General features: G+C 39.6%; 1 protein-coding gene across 2 annotated transcripts in view; it reads left to right on the top strand.

Annotated features, from left to right (window-relative positions):
• Window positions 1-22,119, top strand: part of SLC38A4 (solute carrier family 38 member 4) — a 65,203-nt gene that overhangs the window by 3,851 nt on the left and 39,233 nt on the right. The window contains exon 1 of one of the 2 annotated variants that reach the window (XM_087855796.1): window positions 2,042-2,063. The exons of the other annotated variant lie outside the window; for it this stretch is intronic. The gene's annotated coding sequence lies outside the window, so the exon portion shown is untranslated. Of the gene's footprint in view, window positions 1-2,041; window positions 2,064-22,119 lie in introns of those variants that run through there. 2 annotated transcript variants of the gene reach the window in all.

The raw sequence follows: 22,119 nt of genomic DNA, 5'->3' as shown, positions 1-22,119 counted from the left end.
TTTACGCCAGTTAAGATTCTGGCTTTTGATAGCAGACTTGGAAAACTCAACTCCCAGGGTCTCTTGTTTCTTTAGGGATCTTTTACGCCAATCTTTCACCCCAGACCATGAAGAGGTCTACATGCCTCTTCACTTCCACGCTTGTAAAATAATCACAAACTGTTACTTGGAAGGGAATTTAAAGGCTAACTGAAATCCACAAATAATCCAAAACCTAATTTCAGTTAATACATTAAATCCTCCACTTTTTAGGCTTATATCCTTGGGCAAGTTTTTTAATCTTTTTGATCCTCAATCTCTTCAGCTACAAAATTGAGATCATAATAGCACCTACCTCATGGGATTGTTATGAGGATTAAATGAGTTAACACATGTAAAGTGCTCAGACTAATGCCTGATTCATAGCGAGCACTCAGTGTGGGACAGCCATTACTGTTAATGGTAATACTCTACTACCCAAAGCACTATTTGAAATGTTAACAAATGTCTATACTAGATGTTCTTTGACAGTGTGTTTGCCTCTGTCATAACTAAAATGAAGGAAACAGAAGAGAGGAAATGAAAAAAGGGATAAATAATACGCAGGACAGTCCAGCCCAGAATAACGTCATTCCCTGTATAATAAGATCGAAATGTTCCCTTATTTCCTGTTGGCTATTTGCCCCTATCTCTCCTGATAACTCTAGTGTGTACCCATCATTAAAATGAACATCATCTCCAGTTCCCTTGTTTTCTCTCCTTTTTGCCTCTTTTGGTCACTCTTGTCTTCATGGTTCCTCACACAGTGCCTGGCACAAACAGATACTCATGCATGTTTGTGGAAGGAGGGAAGGAAGGGAGGAAGGGAGGAAGGGAGGAAGGGAGGAAGGGAGGAAGGAAGGAAGGAAGGAAGGAAGGAAGGAAGGAAGGAAGGAAGGAAGGGGAACCGCCTGTGTTTTTTACAGTAGTATTTATTCTTCAGGGAAGCATGTTTTCACTGGACTATGAAAGCCCTGTGCAAGTGAATTTATGCATTACTGAAGGTCAATATAAATATTTTTTAATTAAATTGTTGATGCGGTGTGCATTGTTGCACGCAGTGAAGCATGCAGGCTGGGGAATGGGGCGTGTGGAGGTGAATGCCTGCGCCATCATACAGTTGGGCTTCCTGGGTTCGGATCTTGGCTGCTTCCAATTCTGGCTCTCCCACTGTCTCCCTGAGCGACCCCGAGAGAGCTAGTTACTTTCCCTGACTGCTTCATTCTCTTCATCTATAAAATGAGGGAAACATTTCCTACTTCGTAAGGATTTTATGAGGGTAAAATAGAATTATGTATGGCACATGGTGAGCGCTAGGGGTGTTTTTTTAAACGGTTAAAAGAAACCCTGGTTTTCCAATTAGATGTAATACTAATACCTACCTTATAGAATTAGTGTGAGGATACTGCATGGCACGTAACAAACCCTCAAAAATGCTCCTGTTCCAATGTCTAGTATTGCAACTCCTTACTTCTATCTCTCGCAGAGGATTTGGGGCCCTGACTTGGCTTTTCCATTTTTCGGTCCATCGCGAGTCTTATTGATTCTACCTTACATTTCAGGGTAACTTCCTCCCCACCCACCCCGTGTTTGTCCTGTCATTTTGCCTTGCGTCATTCGCGCCTTTTCACACCGCATACTCCTCGGGACAAGGACTTTGCTCTTTGTTTTGGCATAATTTTATACCACTGGGTACACTCACAGTACTATAAAAATGTTAAAAAAAAAAAAAAAGAAAAGAAAGAAAGAAAGAAAGAAAAAAAAAAAAAAAAGATGTAATCCCGCAAGAGGCCACTTTGGCGGACAGCCGGTCGGGCGGTCGCTGTGTTTGCGGTGTTGGTCCTGGGCGCGCGCGCTGTCCCGCACCAGCTCGGGCGGTGGCCGGGGGCTCCCGGGGGCGCGCGTCCCGCTGCGCCGGCCGAGCGTGCGCGCTGCGCTGGGAGCACGACTGCGTTGCCGCGCTGGGAGGACGGCGGGCGGCCGCCGCCTGGGGACCCGCACCGCTCACAAGTTTGCCTGCTGACTTCGCTAGAGAAACCAGGCGAGTGAGTGAGATGAGCTCGAAAAGAGGAGAAAGGAATCGAAAAAGGAGGGGAGGGGGTGGGCAGCCCATTCTGCTTTAAAGAAGGTTTCCCCCATGCGACGTGGGGCTACACATGCTATGGTCTTATTTTCTGGAATTTCTCCAAATGCAAGGAATGCGGCCCATAGATGCAGAATGTTCTTATAAACTGTCTGATCCGACTGATGTTGAATGTTCAAGGGATCTAACTAAAAGCATTCATGTTTCCAACCCGACTTTTGTGAATGCCTGAAAAGCAATCAAATGGTTCACAGCACTACATAAATGGAGCGATTTTATTACAGTCCTGAGAACACAGTTCATCCCTATATGATTCCTTTTTGGTTTCTGAAGCAATTTTTTAGAAAGAGCACACTTTTAAAAAAGTATCTGACACTTTTTTTGGCACGTGTCACTGTGCTATATTTAACTATACTTTCTCTACAGAGGGGCCCATGCTATGGTGGACTTACACGTATTTAAACTTTTTATTTTGAAGTAATGATACAGTCGCAGGAAGTTGTAAAGGTAGCAGAGAGGCCCCATAGACGTTTGACCCAGTTTCCTCCAATGGTTACATCCGACGTAATTTTCGTACAAGATCAAAACCGGGAAATTGATGTTGGTACGGGATGTGTGTACAAAATGTATGTATAGTTTTCATGTCATTGTATCACACGCATAGATTCGTGCAGCCACAACCACCACAACCTAGATACCGAACTTGCATCACTCGGAAGTTCTTCCTCGTGCGATTCCTTTACAGCCACGCTCGCCTCCGTCCCCGTTCCCCGGACAACAAGATGTTTTCCGTCTCTATATTTTAATTGTTCTGTGAATGTTACGTAAGCAGAATCATACGATCTGAGATCTTTTTGAGGTTGATTTTTTTTCACTCGGCATAACATTCTTGAGATCCATTCAAGTTGTTGCATCAATAGTTGGGTCCTTTTTATTGCTGTGTAGTATTCAGCTGCCTCACCATATGTATGGTGGGGTTTTTTTCTCAATTGATATATTTGTCTAGAACTTCAGTTGGATACTAAGTGTACTCAGTAAAAGTGTGAGGACAAAATTTGAATGTTTTCAACTTCAAAATGGCATTCGTGTGCGATAGGGCAAACGGATGTGTAAACTGCATTTTAAACAGAGAACACTGGAGGAGTGGAAAGGAGAAAAGGAAGGTGGTGGAGAAAAGTATGTATTGAGACAGTTATGATCTAAAACCTGGCACTTTTTAAGATTTCCACACGAATAGGATAATCTACTCTGTGATTTTTGTCTTTAGTTAGGACAACTCAGAGCTCTTGAAGCTGATTTTGAAAATGCTTCTGCGGTAGGGAATTCCCTGCCAGTCTGTGCTTATTCACATGGTTGATAACTCAGGGGCACGGTTGGAAATGACCGTGAGAGGCCCTCCAGTTTAACACAGAGTCACCAGAGTCAAAATAGCATCTTTAGCCCCAGGGCAACTATCAAGGGTCCTGAGACTGTCAGTGTTCTACTCTTCTGGCCATTCGCCCCACCCACCAGCATCTCCCAAAGTTCACTTAGGTCAGGCTTTAAAAGGAGGATGTGACTCTTCACCTGAACCCCCACAAGCAAGGGGAACCTGGACTCTCCAAAGACTGTAAGGAGCTCAGGGAAATGCAACACTTCTGCACAGTACCTAGAAGAGTTTGGCTCAGTCCCTCCCTTCAGCGAGTGCCTATTGGAGAGTTCTCGCCCCCACTCTGTCCTCCCCAGAGGAGAGCACAAAATAGCCACTACTCTCTGAAAGTATAAATACCCCTTTGCGTTTTTAGAATTTCACACTTTGGGCTTTGAGAGACATATTATTAATTCACAAAACAACAGAACTCTCAGTCTAGAGCCCTGACTAGGTCCAAGTCGAACTGAAGGCATTGCACCAAGTTGCCATTTTAATGATTGCTGTTACCAGACAAATATTCTTTATTCCAAACCCTGCCAGTAGATGAAGGGGAGGGAGGGGATGCTGGTTGGAAAGCCTAAACAGATACAGAACTGTCATACCTGAAATCATTTGTAATTCCTTTTATGGGCAAATCTGCTTTCCTGAATCTTTCAAAATGGAATAGAATCTTTGCACTGTCTATGTAATTTATTTTATTTTGTGTAAATGTTAGACACCTCACATAGCTTTGCAGGCTGTTCTTGTGGATTATAACTCCTGTATGTGGGACCTGAGGTCCCACAGCGTGTGGTAGGGCAGATAATGTGGCCCTGCAACCTTGAGGGAGTGAACACCTTGCCGTAAGTCAGGAAACTGAACAAAAGGCTTGCTGAATTTTGTTTACCTCTCTTATAATATGCTATGTACTTATTTAACTAATGATGACAGTCATTCCAAGAATGTGATATGAAATGCAGACACAGGCTGTGGGTCCCACCATCACAGGCTTTGTATTTTTCTTGAGGAGTGACTGGGGGGAGTTGTTTGTTTCTTTTCTCTTTTTTTAAAGATTGTATTTGTTTTACTGGAGAGAGAGGGCCTGAGTGGTGGGCAGGGGCAGAGGGAAAGGGAGAAGCAGACTCCCTGCTGAGCGGGAAGCCCAATGCAAGGCTCAATCCCAGGATCCCCAGATCATGACCTGAGCCAAAGGCAGACGCTTAACTGACTGAGCCACATGGGCGCGCCTTAAACTTTTTCTTTAAAAAGAAAAAAGTAGAGCTTTTCTGAAAGAAAAATAAAATAGGAATGCTTCCTGTACTATATCAATGTAGACAAAAACCAAACAGCTGTACGATTACTTTCAAACAACTTTGTAATACTGTAGCAGAAGCCGCCCTTTGAAGGATGACACCAAATATAACGCTTTACATTATTCTTTATACCAGAATTCCACAAAGTTCAAGCTCCTTAACCTGGCAGTCAAGGTCAGCCTTAGCCAGACTCTACACCACCATCCTATGTGAGCTGGAGTAGACCCTAGTTGTTTTGGTAATACTGGGGCCAAACTTCTGATCCCATTTCTCTTGCCTGGAACCACCCTCCTCTCTCTGGAGTCATACCATTCTTTCTCCATGAAACCTGTTCCATTTGCCCCAGCACTCACGCTGAGCTCTCCAGCTCAGTGCCATGTCTTGAAGACAGGGATCCTGTTATGAACAATGTCCAATGAAAAGTAGGTACCCAGTGGTGATGGACTGTTGTTAGGAGCTGGGCTCTGCAGTTAGATGTGGGGCTGTGAGCCCTGGCTCACTCACCTGTTCACCAGCTTTGATCTTTGGGTAAATTACTCAATCTTCTTGAGCACCAGTTGCTTCGCTTGTAAAACGGGGCTAATAATATTACCTATCCCAAAGGTGTGGGTGCTACTGATTCGATACATGTGATGTGCTTAGCATTGGGTTGACTGTCATGAATATGATTATTACTAATGTGAACATAAAAAAATGAAATTTCAGACTTTCCAAAAATTAACAGGCTTACGGTCTGAGTGGTGGATGTAGGCTAGAAAACTTGATTCTTCAGGCTTCTCTGTGTCTCTCAACCGTAACTGCTGTTATAAGAAGGGACAGGGTCCCTCGATGTCTATCAACCAGGGAGATGATCTCTAATCCCACCCACTAAGATGGGACACAAACAGATTGAAGCAGAAAGATTCTTTCCTTCTTAGCTCTAACAAAAATATGTGTGGCTTGGCACGTATTTTATTTTTGGTAAGAAGTAATCAAATGATGAATAAATTTCTATGAGGAAGGGAACAAAATCCTAGATATTGGCTTCAAAGAGTAATTAAAATAGTCTCATGATGAGTCATCTATCCTTGAAGCTATTAGAAATACAATGTGTAGCCTTAGAGAAGTGAAAAGTTCAATAAATTACCTGGTGGTTTGATCTGCGTAATACCAAGTTAGTAGGTTTTCTGATATTCCCTTACAAATTGGTTGATATTTCACTGAAGCATAGCTTCAGTCCAGTCAAGGGCATAACCATTAGTGCTCTCTTGCTTATACTGATGTCTAAACAAACCCTTTATGTGTTTTGAATTACAGATCTAAAAATTATGTGTTTAGACCATGGCATGCGATTACAAACAGAATAGCAGTGCTTTAAATAAATTGCAAAATAGATTGGATTTGGGTTACAGGGGCAGGAAGTCATGTATAGATTCTGATTTTATCCTATTCCTGGGGCCATACCTTAAATAATTACTCTTTGTCAAGTGATTGGACCTCTATGCGTATAAGTATTTCAAAATAATAACCCCCCCAACCTCGAAGATGTGCTCAAAAATTCGCTGAGGTACACATACGCACATGGATATTCATAAATTTCACAGACACAGAAGAGAAAAATTCTGCTCAAAAGTCTCATTTGTCTAGCTAAGGATTTAGAAAAACTCTGTTACATAATTAAAGAGTGCAGTGTTCCGGTTAAGAGGAAATGATACCTGCCATGCATTGTCAATTTGCAAAAAATTAGAATACGCAAGATCCATTTTAAAATCAGAATTTTATTGAATATGATTTAATGTTTTAGTGTGCCTTAGGCTTCCCCTATTGTTAACTTCATTTATCATGGCAAAACCCAAAAATGCTAGGTAATAGAAATTTCTGGTTGGTTGAAAGAATTTATAGTATCCTCCTTCTGCTTTCAAACTTTTGGGGTGGATATCAAGAAAAATACATGTAGAAGTTCTAAACTAGGAAACTTAAACCTTCTTAATATGGAAAATTTCTAATGTATTCCAGAGTTGCTTGTAGTACAACTGTCTTCACAAAACTTCAACAACTATTGATACTTGTCTGTTATATTTCAACCATACCCATACCTTTCCTCCTGCTACCCTTACCACAACCATCACTACATTATTTCCAAGCGAATCCAAGTCATCATATAATTTGATCCATACATCATTCAATATGTATCTCACAAAGATAAGTCTTAAAGAATAACCGAATTATCACACCTTAAATGAACAATTTTCTTAATATTATCAAATATCCAGGCAGTGTTCAAATATATCTGATTGTCTCAAATGGGGTTCACACACTCATTTGTTGATATGGATTCAAAGAGACTTAAGAAACATAAGTTCAACCAAGCCTCATCTCTCTTATTCTCCCTTGCAATTTATTGGATGGTGAAACCAAGTCATTTATCCTATAAAATTTCCCATATTCTGAATTTTTCAAACTTTTCAAACTTTTAAAAACTTTTAAAACTTTTAAAATGTCATCCTCAAGCTTCAGTAAGCTATCTTCTTAAAATCTAACCCTTATAACATTTCTTCTCTTTTGAAGAAAAATTATACCTTGTCATTCCCTTCCTGTTTCCTTGAGGATCTTCCAACCTACAGTTTGCTCAATTTTGTCCAAATATCCTTCCTTTTAATACTTATGATTTACCTCACACTTCTACCTGGCTAACCTGGGATGCCCTTCGGTCAGGTTTCAAAATGTGTGCTGGCCTCCTCCCCTAGGTGCTTACTCAGCTTTCTCTAAATTGTCTCGAGACATCACCAGTGAACAGTACTTCGCTTTGATTTTCAAAATTGTGCCACATGACTATTTTTTAAAAAGTACTTTTTGATTACTGACATACACAAATATATTTACTAGTAAATTATATACTTGGGATTAGCTTTAAAATAATGAGGGAGGGGGAGGGGTGGTTTGGATGTCGCAAGATTGGCCAGGGTCCATAATTGTTCAAGCTAAAGAATGCATCCGTGAGGTTTCACCATATTATATCTCCATTTGTATACGTTTGAAATTTTCCATAGTAAGAAATAGAAACGAAATATCGTATATCACCTAAGCTAAATAACGAAATATTTCATTTTAGGGGCCGATGTCACACCTTTGCTAAAGATCATCAGAAAATCGTGCCTAAGGAACAATTCACTCGCTTTTCCCATTCCACTCGCTGGTTTGCCCCCAAACAAGTCAGTTTTAAAGTAAAATAAAATCATCATACCGATAATATTTAAATAAAAGGGGGTTTGGAATGATTGAAAATAGGAGTCAGGTAGAGGGGCTCCATAGGTTTGTGATTCCTCTAAGCTGCCCTTCTTAAGATGCTGGCAGGATTCAGACTTGCCCTGTACTCCACTAACTGTGACACAAGACTCCCAGAAGAGAAGTGACCCAGACTATTTGATTATCCCATAAGAAAAAGATTCTAGAATAGATTATGAAGGTTATTCTTACTAGCTGGCCCTGCTACTATGCCAGAAGAACGTGCAGGTCCTGTCTCCCAAGGGGAAAGTCAAACAGACCTTTTCAGAGACCTATCAGCTTTTAACCTTAGTCCGATTGCTCTTTGTTCTGTTCAACTGTTGAAAAGATAAGAGAATTTAACACCGTAATGCTTGCATTAGCCATATATACTAGGGAATGCTTTTTAACGGACATTCGGCCTTTATTAATAATTTTCTATTGTTTCATTAGTATCATATTTAAATAATTTATAATGGTAATTTTTACCTGTAATCAGCCATGCAACTGCAAAACTCCTCGCACCTACGGACCTGCTTCATGACATCTTTTCTAAAATCAACATGAATTTAAGACCATGCAGTACATACAAAGTCCTGGTCAGTCCAGTTGAGGATAATTAAGGGGAAACGAGTAAGATCGGAGGCTGAAAAGGGAAAGGAAAGAAAAGTGGATGCATTGTAAGAAGAAATGCTTTTGTGTGAAGGTTTGGAACAACTAACTGGAGCATAAGCTTGGGGTCAGGCCTGTTGGGTTCTCGCTTCAAGGGGAGGGAGCGCCAAGCAGTTTGTGCCTTCCGATGTAGTTTTCACGTCCCAGGTTTAAAACACCTGCTTTGAGAGACAGAGGAATAGGCTTGGGAAATATCTACTCATCTAGGCCTAGTAGGTTAATGAAGGCTTCTAGAAGTTTCTGCATCTCCAGCATCTGTGTTCATGCTGTTTCTGGGCCCACACTGGGAGCTAGCAAGCAGGAGACAATGCCTCTAATCCGTAAGATCAAAAAGGCATTAGACATTTTATTGGAATAAGGTCATACGCTACAAATGTGCCCTGTTAGATGTATATTTATATACAACAAAGCAGTATGAGTTTGAAGTTGTTGGAAGTCTGGGAGAGACTCTAAAGACACTTTCATGAGCAAAAGGTGAGAAATCCAAATTTAATTGTCTTTATTATTACCAATTTAAAATATGTAATAACATCATTGGTGATATTTTTACTTTTAGGAGTGTAAAAATATTTCACAGATTCACACAGGCTTGGCCCCAACCCCACAAACTGTATCTTCTCTGTAAGCTCTGTAGCTATTAAGTTACCCACCTTGGGATTCTCCTGTCACAGACTTTAAGAATTTGATCCTCTCAGCTGGTGAGAGGTTATTCTATACGCAGATCCCCCAATTCCTCTGAGCTGTTACTTCCTACATAGTCACTTTTTTTTTTAAAGATTTTATTTATTTATGTGACAGAGAGACAGCCAGCGAGAGAGGGAACACAAGCAGGGGGAGCGGGAGAGGAAGAAGCAGGCTCATAGCGGAGGAGCCTGATGTGGGGCTCGATCCCAGAACGCCGGGATCACGCCCTGAGCCGAAGGCAGATGCTTAACCGCTGTGCCACCCAGGCGCCCCACCTACATGGTCACTTTTTAAGAAAATTTTAATCAGAATTGAAATAAAAACCAATTCATGCCCCTTTATAATTCTTTCAGTAAAGTGATTATGTATGTGTATGTTTCTTAGTTTGTAGATTTGTAGACATTTTAAGTATTGCAAAAAAAAAATTAGAAAAACAATTCAATAGCCCATGTGAGTACATTTTTATTACTCCTTTATTCTCCACCAAAATTAATTGAGAAAAATAAATTAGGGCAGTACACTTTTGAATAGGGAAAGTAAGGAAATAGTCAGGGATGATGGACTTCAAATTCCATGGGATTTGGTCACCAAATACCCTAACCGAGGCCACAGAATACCCGGTCATCTGCCCATCTGCCATATAAAGTATAAATAATATTCTCACAATAAAAAAGGAAGAACTGTTTCACCTTTGCTCCTTAGAAATTCGTATAGAGTGTTTGGGGTTCTTTTTGGATTCTTCAGGGTTCACTTTTAACAAATAGGCTTCAACCATATATAGAAAATATCAAAGTAAAAATAAGGCATATTTATATATCGTGTTTTTAATAAAATGAGAGTCATTAACTCCTAACATTCTAACATTGCTAGCATCGTGTCTTCTCTGCCAGAGTCACTATTATGCACATCGAACATATTTTTGAATGTTCCTTTAATAAAAAAAAATTCTCCTTATCTTAGGAACACATATATGCTTTGTGTTGCACTGGTTGCCATGGCAAGTCTGTATATTTTATTAAATACCAGACCAGAGTAAACAGACATTGCAGCAGACATAGGTTGTGCTGGAGGCATTGAGACTTTGTCAGCATTTCTGTTATAAATATCTATTTTCTCAGGGTTTCCTACATGTGAAATGTTAACTCCGTAGCAAGTTCACACAAGACAACGGATGCTAATGCCCACGTGGCTGAATGTTTCAAGGGGCCCTAAAACAGGAAGTAAAAGGAAGCCACTTCTGCTGGAGATATGTGAATATTATAAATAACAAAAGTTTGGACACCATTCCCGAAATGTTTACCAGTAGGCCTAGAAATTAGACTTGCCATTTGGTTTTCAGCCAAGAATACGGACTAAAATTTTTGAATTGTGGTTTGGCTGATATATGGTAGTTATTCTTCTAAATCAAAAATTATCTGCTCAAGAGTAGATTCTCATAGAAGCACCTGGATGGCTCAGCTGGTTAAATATCTGCCTTCAGCCCAGGTCAAGATTTCAGGGTCCTGGGATCGAGTCCCACATCGGGCTCTTGGCTCAGTGGGGAGTCTGCTTCTTCCTCTGCTGTTCTCCGCTGCTTGTTCTGTCTCTCCCTCTCTGTCAAATAAATAAATAAAATCTAAAAAAAAAAAAGTAGGTTCTCATAAAAATTTTAAGTACCTAGGCTATTTTATGTGATTCACGGATTTAAAAATATACAACCAGCAACAACAATAAATAATATTTATTTAGCTCTGACTCTATCCCAGGACCTATTCTAAGCTTTTTACATGTTATTATCTTGCTTGCAGAAAAGTAAATAAGAATACACATGCCTTCTTTAATAAGTTACTGTTCTGTGCAAAAATAAGGAAGGAAGGAACTAAAAAATAAAAAGAAGTCTTAATTTACCCATCTACTTAAGACATAAAGTAAGGACCATCTCCATAGGATTCATAGAGCTATCAAGAGCGAGACAGGCCCTCTAACTCCTAAGAGCCCGTCAAAAATTCTTTTCTGTCCAAATCTGGTCAATACAGGCATACTATCTTATGTATCAATTGTGACAATTATTCTCAACTGATTTCAGTGACCACAACACTGAATAACTAATTGTGATAAGGTGAGATAACGCGATGCTTTAAAAGAAAATCATTTCTTAAACATTTTAGGTGAAAACTCACATGCCACAAAGCCAGGTGATCTCATCTATTTCTGCTATTTTCTTACTAAAAATGAATCTGTTTATACACCTAAATACTTATGATAATGTATATAATGTATATAATAAAAACTGAGTGCCTTTATTTGCTGAAAGCCCAGGAAAAAGAATGAACAGAGCCCCCGGTTTTTCACTCCGGCTGGAATGACTTAGCTTTATTGAGGTCATCATAAGGAGATTTCTCTAAGACATCTGAAAATGTGTTTCATCTTTTTGCCACATATTTCTCAATCCTTGTATCAGTGTAATAAAAATAAGCTGTATTGGATAGTTAAGAAATATTTAAATAATGTTTCTTGTGATCCAAAACAGGACTAGAACACACCGAGTAAAATCCTAGGGAATCTTCCAGCAACTCACTGTGGCCTCATTTTCTCTCCTTTCACATTGCGGTTCTTGCTCCTTATTGTTTCTTTTCTTAATCTGGCTTTGGTAGTGACAGTGGGGCGTGGGAGTGATAGAAACATTGTTTACTTATCAATTGCCCCAGGAAAACCAGTGGATACATCGGAAAATGACTAACTCGGCAGAATAGCTGTGGTTATCCTACTACCAGATAGCGGGACTGATTTATTTATTTTTTTTAACTAAATTTACCTTATACAATTTAAAGTGGGTTGTTGAGACCATAACACTTAGTACTCTGGGTAGGTGCCAAGCCTAAAAATATCTAGATTTATGTAATAAATATACTTCAGTATTATTCCGTTTTGGAGGACAACAGGGACTTGTGCACATCAGCATACTCACACTCGTGTGAGAACAGCTCAGTATGTCAGCAATTGGAAGACCAACTGTTGAAAAGGGGAAGAGGTGGAAAGAAAATGAAATACTAGAGTGCATCACCAGCTTCTATCAGCGGTACACTTATTCACATTTATACCCATTTCACCTGATGGGTAAAAAAACTGGCATGTTTCCTAAATAGTGTAAAAATATTTCATAAGAACGCTAAAGATTTTAATCAAGGTTCTTTTTAATTTCTATAAAGTGTTCTGTTGGAAAACACCTGCATGTATGTTTCCTCGTGTCTAAATCGCAAAGAATGAATTGAACTGGAACTAATAAAGGATTTGACAGCACAGTCTTTTAGACTTCAATTCAAATTCTAAGCAGTTGTATCCAAGTTAACCTTGAATTAATGAGAAGTAGCATCTATGCCTGCTTGTAAGATTTTTTTGTATATAAGAGATGTAAAGATGGACGTTAGGGGTTCTGTTCGATCAAGTAACTGCCTCAGAGAGCCAGTCATCCATTCGTGCTGCCCTCTCATCCATGCACAGATTGATAATGATGAAAAGGGTCATGCAAGTGAATTAAGTGACAATGATTAAACCAAAACTAGGACCGGCCAAGTTGAGAGTTAGCACTAAAATGCCCAGCAATCTTAAATCTTAGAGTGTAAGCAAAACGTAGGGCAGTTACTTTGGCATTTGGAAAGTGTGTTCTTGGTATATCTTTGGGTCTTCATGTTTTGTCAGTCTCACCAAAAAGAAAATAACCCAAAGCAAAGCCAAACCACCCCCCACCCCGAAATCTACAAGTATATTTACATGTTTAAACACTGGCTCCAGGACAGGTTCAGGGATAAATATGTACCATGGTGCTGTTCAGCTTCACAGGTTGGTTAATGTTAAACAAACACGTTGCAAATTGTGTCTTCTTACGAGGTTGTTTTCTGAGATTCCATGGGTCAGGGTCAAAACCTGCCGTTTTCTAGCTTTTGTACAGTGCTAATCAATAGTTTAACAAATGGAATAACGGTCTAATTAAACAGTGACAATACGCTTCCAAAGCAACTGTGCTGAAACTATTTCACGATCAGTTTTGCTAATGTCATATCATCCTTATAAACGAACAGCAAAAAAACCAACCCCCCCCCCCACAAAAACCCCACATACACCCTTTACGTTTATAATGGTTAAATATATCCATTATCTCAGTTACACCTCACAGTAACCTGGTATAATGGCTTTTGTTAGACTAGTTTTAAACAGAAAATTGAGTTCCAGAATATTTACATAACTTTACTTATTCAAGAAAGGTATATTCAGTAGGTACCATGCTAGGTTTTGAAGTTAGAGATAATCCTTTAAATATACAAATACTCGCATAACATTTACTATGTGTCACTCTTCTAATTTCTCTACAAATATTAACTTCGTTATTCCTCAGAACAGCAGTGTGACGTGGGTACTGTTATTACCTCCTTTTTGCAGATGAAGAGCCTGACTGCAGAAAAGGCAAACAGCTTGCCCCAAGTTGGACAGTTAATAAAGGAGGAATCGCATTTAAGTCCAGGCATTCGAGCCCCACAATCTATACTAGTTGACCTTGTGCTGTGCTGAGTAAGGCACAGCATCTGCTCCCAAGGACTTCAAAGCCTAAAAGGACAGATGTGTAGACGAATGTGTCCGTACAGTGTCCGTACAGCTTGTAGGAAGTGCGGAGAGAGGATTAACTCTAACTTTTCTAAAGGCTCTCAGCTGGCAAACAGCAGAACGAGAATCAGATTCGAATCAAGTGAATTTGAACTCCAGAGTCAATGTGTTCTCCATCTCATAGGGCAGGCCTGTATTTGGTGCGTGTTCCGAACGACACTGAGAAACAATGCACTTAGAGGAACACAGCCTGTGAACCAAAGGATAAAGGCTGGGCCTCTTTGAATAGGAAAAGCGAAGCACTGTGGTTCCTACCAGATATAGATGTAGGCTGGATATAGGCATACAGATCGGCCTCTCATCCATGGCACACAGAATGCATGCACGCACGATCCATGTAACACATAACATATGGAGATACCAGCAGAACTCTTAGGTATATCAAGTCAACTGTAAAGCTCCAGTTAGTCTAAGGCTCGTGGTCAATCAGAAAAAAACAGTCAGACGTTCTGCTCAAAAGTAAAAGGAAAGCCTAAAGACATGGAGACAGAAATGAGCATCGTTCTTGGCATAAAATAGTTGTTCAGTGATGACTGGCTGATTGGACTGACTGCTTGATTGACTTACTAAAAACAGGAGAAAGAAAAAAAAGACTAGAGATGATGCATTCTCTGTTTAACCTTTTAACTTTGGTGAAAATTTTGATGAGAATTAGTTAAACTGAAACATGTAGAATCAGGATGTCAACACATGAATTTTATGTCTAACAGGTCTCTCCTGGACAACCATTTCGGTATTTCTTTGAGTACTATGTAAGTGCGGCTACCAACTACTTACATTCTTAAGCTTTATGGTCCTAGCAGTGGCCAAAGGAGCTCCACAGGAAGAAAAAAGTAACTATTTAGCCAGTTTGAACTATAGTTGTGCTTGTAAGTGTGTTCTTGGCACATAGTAGGTCCCCAATAAATGAATGGGTGAATTTCATTTGGTCCTTCCAATTGTCTTGTTATTATTCCAGGAATTACACACTTTATATAAATGAGAAAATGAAGACCCAGAGAGTTTACCAACCTGTTGATAAGGCCCATAGCTAGGAGGGAGGGAGTTAGAACTTGAACCCAAATCTCCCGAAAGGTCAGCCAATATCAAGTGTTAGCATAACAAAGGAACAAGCCATTCAGATCCTTTGAGGGTCGGAAGCCTTGTAGATGAGAAAGAATGAATAGGGACAGTTCAAGACAAAAAGTGAAGCTGATTTCCGGCCTCCTCCAACTACTGTTTGAAGTCTTATGCAAGAGTCAAAGGAAATGCCATCAGCCTTTTAAACTTAGGAGCACAAGCAAAATTGAGTTAATGTGATTGTCTTACACATGCAAATATCAGATCACCCATAGTTAAGAAGTATCAGTCTTCAAGTTGTTACCTATCTCACTACACTAGACACTATAGAAAAGGAATTTGACTACAGATGCTTACAAATTAAAATATTAATATTACTGGATAAATTACTCATGATTTACTTAAGCATCAATCTTTACTTAAATGTAGTTTAAAATAATTAAGCTTGAATATATTGAACCTTAAATTCTAACTTTAAAAATAATCTTCAAATACCTAGGAAAGAAAAGAGTCAAGATTTCAATACTTAAAAATTCAATTCCCCGTAAGACTCGTAATTAGCTCCTTTCTCATGTGTTTTACACCATTTGAAGCAAAATACCTCAGAAACCTAAACTTTTCTGTTCTTTGCTAAATTATACTACAGCAATCACAAGGCAGAGGCCCCAACCCACCTGAACACTCTCTCCAAGAATGTAATGCAGGCAAGAATTGCCCCTGGCTACCCTGGTGGGTTTTTCCTGTTTGCAGTAATCTTTATTATCACAATTTCTAACACATTCTCTTCACGTCTGAGATTTTGACACTGCTTGGCTGCTCTTTTTTATGAGCTCGGTTGAAACAGAACAACAAATAGACATGGCACTCAATGCCCCCTATAATCCCTCCCTCCCCCCCACCCGTCTCCCCACCTCTCCCATCACCTGCCTCAGCCTTCCAGGAATGGGGGCAGCCAGGAGCTGCTTCTTGCCTCCTTTGCCTTTGCTCCTGCTGTCCCCCAGCTGGGGGTCCGCTCCCATCCCTCTGCTCCTGGCCAGCTCCTGTTTATTCTTTTAGTGGAACTCAGCTGTCCCCTCCAGGAAGTCTTGTTCGTCCCTTCAAATGGAGTTGGGCGCCACATTTTCCTACCGCTCAGTTCGCACCCGCTACCTTAGTGTGTCAGGACCTACATAAGCAATGGATTCCCTTGCGAGACCAGGGCTTCAGACAGTGGGTCTTCTTTTCTTACTGTGTCTAGTGTCTTAGCCCCTACCACGAAGTCTGGTACGTAGATGTTCAGTACTATTTATCGACTGGATAAATGAAGATGACTCCTTACGCTATAATAGAAATTGACTATCTCACAGCATTATGAAGAAGATATCGACGTCCATTTTTCTCAACAACACTTGAGATCTGTTAGTGTACCTCCTCCTGGTGGGGAAAAAAACAATCCCTCCGTTCAGAAGAAACTGGACATGTATAATTTTGTCTGGACTCTAAATAACTCATAAGTGCCCGTTCGGAATCAAAGATTTTTTAAGAGAGTTGATTGTTGCTGGTCAGGCACCCAAAATATTCTCACTAAAAATAGACATTCAGCTAGTGGCTAATATCCCGGATTGATTAACAGTTGTTGCAAAACCTAGGAGAGGAACTCTTTGTTTTTGTTGCTTTTGTTTTTAGTAAATGTTTACTGTTTCTCTCATAGGGAAAGTAATCCATAATTTTTAAAGGTTAGTTGCAAATATAGATGAGGGGGAAAAAAAGATTACCCACATTTCCATAATCGGCAAATAATCACTTATTCATATTTTGATAGGTGTAATTTCAGGCATTTTTCCTTTGCATGTTCATATATGTTATATGTCCATAATTTTAAAAACATAGGGATCATATTACTATTAGATTTTGTATCTTGCTTTTAAAACTTGTGATTTTCCCATGCCCTTATTATTCCTTGAATATTCTTTGAATACATGTTTGGTAATTATTGCTTTATGTTCTGGGTAGGCAGCTCGCCCTAAAGGAACTAATGTGTATAGTATGACCAATGGTTTTACCATCTCACCATTGGCTCTGAGCAGAAGAAGGAACTACTGCAGGATTGGTCAATTGAAATAATTATTACAATGTTGCTTGTTGCAACCTCATATATAAGTTCCAAAGAAAGGTTCTGGATGCACAGATCGAATCAGTGTCCTTAATAGAGATCTTCATTAGTTCAACGATTTATACAGTACCTGTTATAACCCAGGCAGAGGCTAAAATTAATCAAGGTAAACAAGCAAAAGAGATTGTTTACAACTAATCTAAATTGGCTGTCCGGACATACTCAAAGCCATCCCCAGACCTCCTAAACCATCTGACCCAAATCTGCTGCTGTCCTGCTAAGTAAGGTCAAGACATTTACTTGAACTGAGTGAATTTTCCTGTATTTAAGGAAAGATTGATGCTACCAACTTTTACCCAGCCCTCCAGGATTTATAGATCCTCACTCAAGCGACCCATAAAGTACAAAAATCAGGTCGTCTCGCTGTGCTGGGCACCGCTAACCCCTGTAGCAAAGGACCATACATCAGTCTGCAGGTGCCCTGCGAAGAGCTCTGAGCACCACCGTTCATCTCTAGAGTTGCCTGCAGCCCAGCAGGAGAGATGAGCATTCCTGGCAGAAACCTGCCCCTCTCATTTACTGCACAGACCTGACTCAGGAAATCCTCTCTGTCCCTAAGAGTAGTCCATTAAGGATTGTCACCGAGGGACACCTGGGTGGCTCAGTTGGTTAAGTGTCTGCCTTCGGCTCAGGTCATGATCCCAGGACCCTGGGATCGAGTCCTGCATCGGGCTCCTTGCTCAGTGGGAACGCTGCTTCTCCCTCTGCCTGCCTCTCCCACTGCTTGTGCTCTCTCTCTGTCTCCCTCTCTGACAAATAAATAAATAAAATCTTAAAAAAAAAAAAAAAGAATTGTCACTGAGTCACAGCTCGAGATCCTGTTGGGAGTCCAAATGCAAGCAAGAGGGCACCAGGTTTACAATCTCCAATCATTGATGAAGTATAGAATGTGTTCTGCTAGAGAATTTGCTTTTATAGGAAAGGGATCGATGGAACTATGAAAGAGAGCAATTGAAATTAATGTGCTGTGTCCCCCAAAGAAAGTAATTTTTAAACCATCACTTGCTATTCATTAGAAAGGCAATCAGTTCATGCTACCGTTGTGTTAATACTGCATTCTGTACAAAGAACTTAAACAAGGTGATTAAGCTAAAGTGTTGTTCTCATTATGGTTATATATCTCCTTCCCTCCCAGTGCTGTTTACTCAAGCAGGCATTGTAAAGGGTAGGAATCATTCTTTAGAACAAACTTTTAAAAAGCTCTAATTTCACATTTAGAATTTTTGGTATATTAAGTTGTAATCAGCCATAAGCCTCATAGACCTTGTTATTCTTCTTTACCCTGATAGATCTGCTTAGGCAGAAGCCTGGAATGAACTTTCGATACGTTTTCCTCTGCATCATATCAATGTGGAATCAAGACATAAAATTGGACAAGAATTTGAGTTGCTTAAAAGGCAAATGGCAGAGAACAGAATATCAACGACATGAGCTGTCTTCTAACTAGTTGGGTTTTTTTTTTTCTGTCCGCTAAGGCTGAAAGGAATTTTCTATTTAGATCTGTGGCAAAGTCAGTAAGTTTGTCAACCTGCACCAAACTTGTTTGCTAATTTTGCAATATAGTAGTTGACTATTCGAACGTTTCCAAAATGCTCCATTGTATAACTGTAAATGTGCTTTTGGCTGGGTGGAAGAGAGAGGCATGCCATCAACCAAGCAATTTCCTCAGAATGCAGGGGTCATTGCATTTTTCTCGGCCAGAGAGGTTTTTAGAAAAGAAAAGCAACGCCTCTCCCAGGAGCCTGGGCTGGGAAGCCCTTTGGGGCCTCATATTTGAGAGTGTCCCAAATTTAGGCTTTTTGAAGGTATCCTCAAATGAGGCTTTTGAAAGTCATTTGTATCGTATGTGCGTTTAGGTATTAATTTTTGAAACAGACATGTTGACAAGGTACTAGAATTTAGTAACCCCGTATTGGATTTAAGTAGATTTTTAAATATATTTGGAGCCTTAAAAAATGGAAGTGGCTCAGTCAGTCAAGCCTCCAACTCTTGATTTCTGCTCAGGTCATGATCTCAGTGTTGTGAGATCGAGCCCCACATTGGGCTCCGTGCCAGACCGGAAGTCTCCTTGAGATTCTTTCTCCCTCTGCCCCACCCTTCCCCCCCACTCCATGTGCATGCGCACTTTCTCTCTCTCAAATAAATCTTCCTTTCTTCCTTCCTTTCTTTCTTTCTGTCTTTCTTTCTTTCTTTCTGTCTTTCTTTCTTTCTTTCTTTCCTTCTTTCTTTCTTTCTTTCTTAAAAGTAACTCTTCCTGGAAAATAAGTCATCACAAAAAGAATGTAGTATAGAAAAGTTAAAGAGAAAGAGAAGAAAAAGTAGGGGACCTAAAGAGAAATTGAGCAAAAAAAAGGAAGTGAATGCAGATACACACACAATACAAAATTATTAAAAATTAGGTAATTTGGTTTCTCAGTCATTACTGTTTCTACCCATCATCTTCCAGTTTGGCTGTAACCAGATCCTATTTCCAAGTACTATTTTGTCCCATGACTAATATTAGAAATCTGGGTGCAGTCCCGATGAGAACAAGAGGTTATCTTTCCCAGTGTCATAGCAAAATGCCATGATGGTCTGGCTAAGGCATTTTTTTTTTTAATTGTTGATTCATTTTGACTTGATCCAGCTGAAACTTTCTCTTTGAGGACATCATTAAAAGTGGAAATTTTAAACCAGATGATCAATGATTTTAAAGATGAGCAAGAAAAATTTTAATTTAGTGCACAGGTATGATCCGAATTTTGAGCCAACAGTTTTGTACTTTCAATAGATAACATATAGAGATATATACTCTTTCAAGACCTCCTCTGTACTATTTGAAAATGATAACAACAGATGGATGGAAGGGGTGCTGAAGCAGATGAGTTATCACCATATAGTCTCTTTTGGTTGATAAAGAAAAATGAAGATTTTATTGCAAGTTTCTTGTTTTTCATAGGATAGTCACATAAAATTCATGGCTTGTATTGTGAGCCAGTGAAAGTGATAAATGGAACAGTACTACAAGAAAGAGACAAACTACCACTGACCTCAATTTAAATCCTTTCCATCTGCCTTTTCATTTGCCTGAGAATAACAGCAGAAATCACCAGAGCCAAACTATCATACAACCTCTTCACTGTCCTCCATGTCCCTACCTCCCTCTCCATCCCATCTTCCTACCTGCGTCCCTTTCTTCCCTGCTGATTTTATGATTCTTTTTTCAGAAGCTTTCAGGAGATTCATATCACTAAAATTCTGTGCTCCCTAGACTTAATGGCTTTTACAGTCTGGACCATTCCATTCTATTCTACTTTTTTCCCCTGAAAGTCTCCGCTGCAGCCAGACTGTTTCTCACTCTTGCCGGAATATGCTTTAGCCTATCTACGGTTTTCACCCAGGATGCCTTTCCCTTTTCTCTCTACCTATTGGGATCTCATGTGGACTTTTAAGGCCCCCCTAAAGGTCCATGGGCACCCTCATGCCTTCTTGGAGGACCTCAGCCCCAGGGGACCTTCATCATCAGGAGTCCTGGGGAATAGTGTGCAAATCTGCTGACATTAACTGTGTTATAGTCTGGGAAGCCACGGATTGCTTTATGTGGACGTATCTTGCCCCTTGGGCCCCCTTTCTCTGCCCCCCTACCCACCCACGGACCTGCTCCTGGTAGTACTTATATGAATTCCTTATATGAAGGATCAGTTAAAGTGTTTGTCATCTTCTTGCTCAGACTTGCTTCATTGTTCACTACCCAGATATTTTTCATTGTATTCATTTTTGTAAGTTGGCACATATTCTGGTTCCTTACCTCTTTCTGCAGTGGTCCTGGAACCAAATCAGAGACTAAATGAATATGTTGTATTTGCCATGCTTTATTTTTTTTAAAAAGATTTTATTTATTTATTTAACAGAGATAGAGACAGCCAGCGAGAGAGGGAACACAGCAGGGGGAGTGGGAGAGGAAGAAGCAGGCTCATAGTGGAGGAGCCTGATGTGGGGCTCGATCCCATAACGCCGGGATCACGCCCTGAGCCGAAGGCAGACGCTTAACCGCTGTGCCACCCAGGCGCCCCTTGCCATGCTTTAAAAATCAAAAGAGCATAGACCTATTACCAAGTGCATATGAAATTACATCATGTATGATTTTAAGAAATATGTGGAACATGAAACTAAGGCGTTAAGTCTGTGTTTTCCTTATGAATGGAAATTTAAAATGAGTTTTGTCAAGACCAGACTATACATTTTTTCATTAATTGACATAGCTAAATATATCAAAAATTGAGGGAAGAAAATAGACAACAAAGTTCCGAAGCTATGTTAATTCAACCACTTTTGTCAAATTAATTTGCAAGGTATGTATTTGATTTTTAAGTGAATATTAGGAAAGTTTGTGATAAGAATTTTGCAATTAGAATAGGTTCAAAAGGAATATAAGACCCTTCATAGAAGTCTGTTAAGTGTGCTCTTTAGTTTAATCTAATATGCTAATTTACTAAATTTAGTATACTTGAAGAAGATCTAAATTATAAGTGAAATCTAAACTTAAAATTTTAAGAGAGGTAAAACTTTAGATACTTAGACAATTAGCTCTATCCTTTTTTATATGAAGATATCATAGTATGAGATTCACATATTACAATCCTTTTTTTTTTCAGTTGACCCACTATGAAATGGAAATCTTCTAACAATTAATGCACATTTTTGCTCGTTTCATCTGTTAACTTTGATTGCAGCTTTCTTTTGCAGATAATTTTAGGTTTGAGCATACAATTAGGACAAAGAAATCTTAAGTTGGAAATATCACAATTAAATGATGGAAATAATTTGAAAAGGAATATTCTTTAAATTTTTCTGAAATTAAGATTAATATATTTGTTGTAATTTTTTC

This window comes from Ursus americanus, chromosome 25 (genome assembly GCF_024610735.1).
Source record: "Ursus americanus isolate L20-20 chromosome 25, mUrsAme1.1.p, whole genome shotgun sequence".
Taxonomy (NCBI): domain Eukaryota; kingdom Metazoa; phylum Chordata; class Mammalia; order Carnivora; family Ursidae; genus Ursus; species Ursus americanus.
Note: the sequence above shows the minus strand (reverse complement) of the source record. Positions and strands in the feature narration are given on the sequence as shown.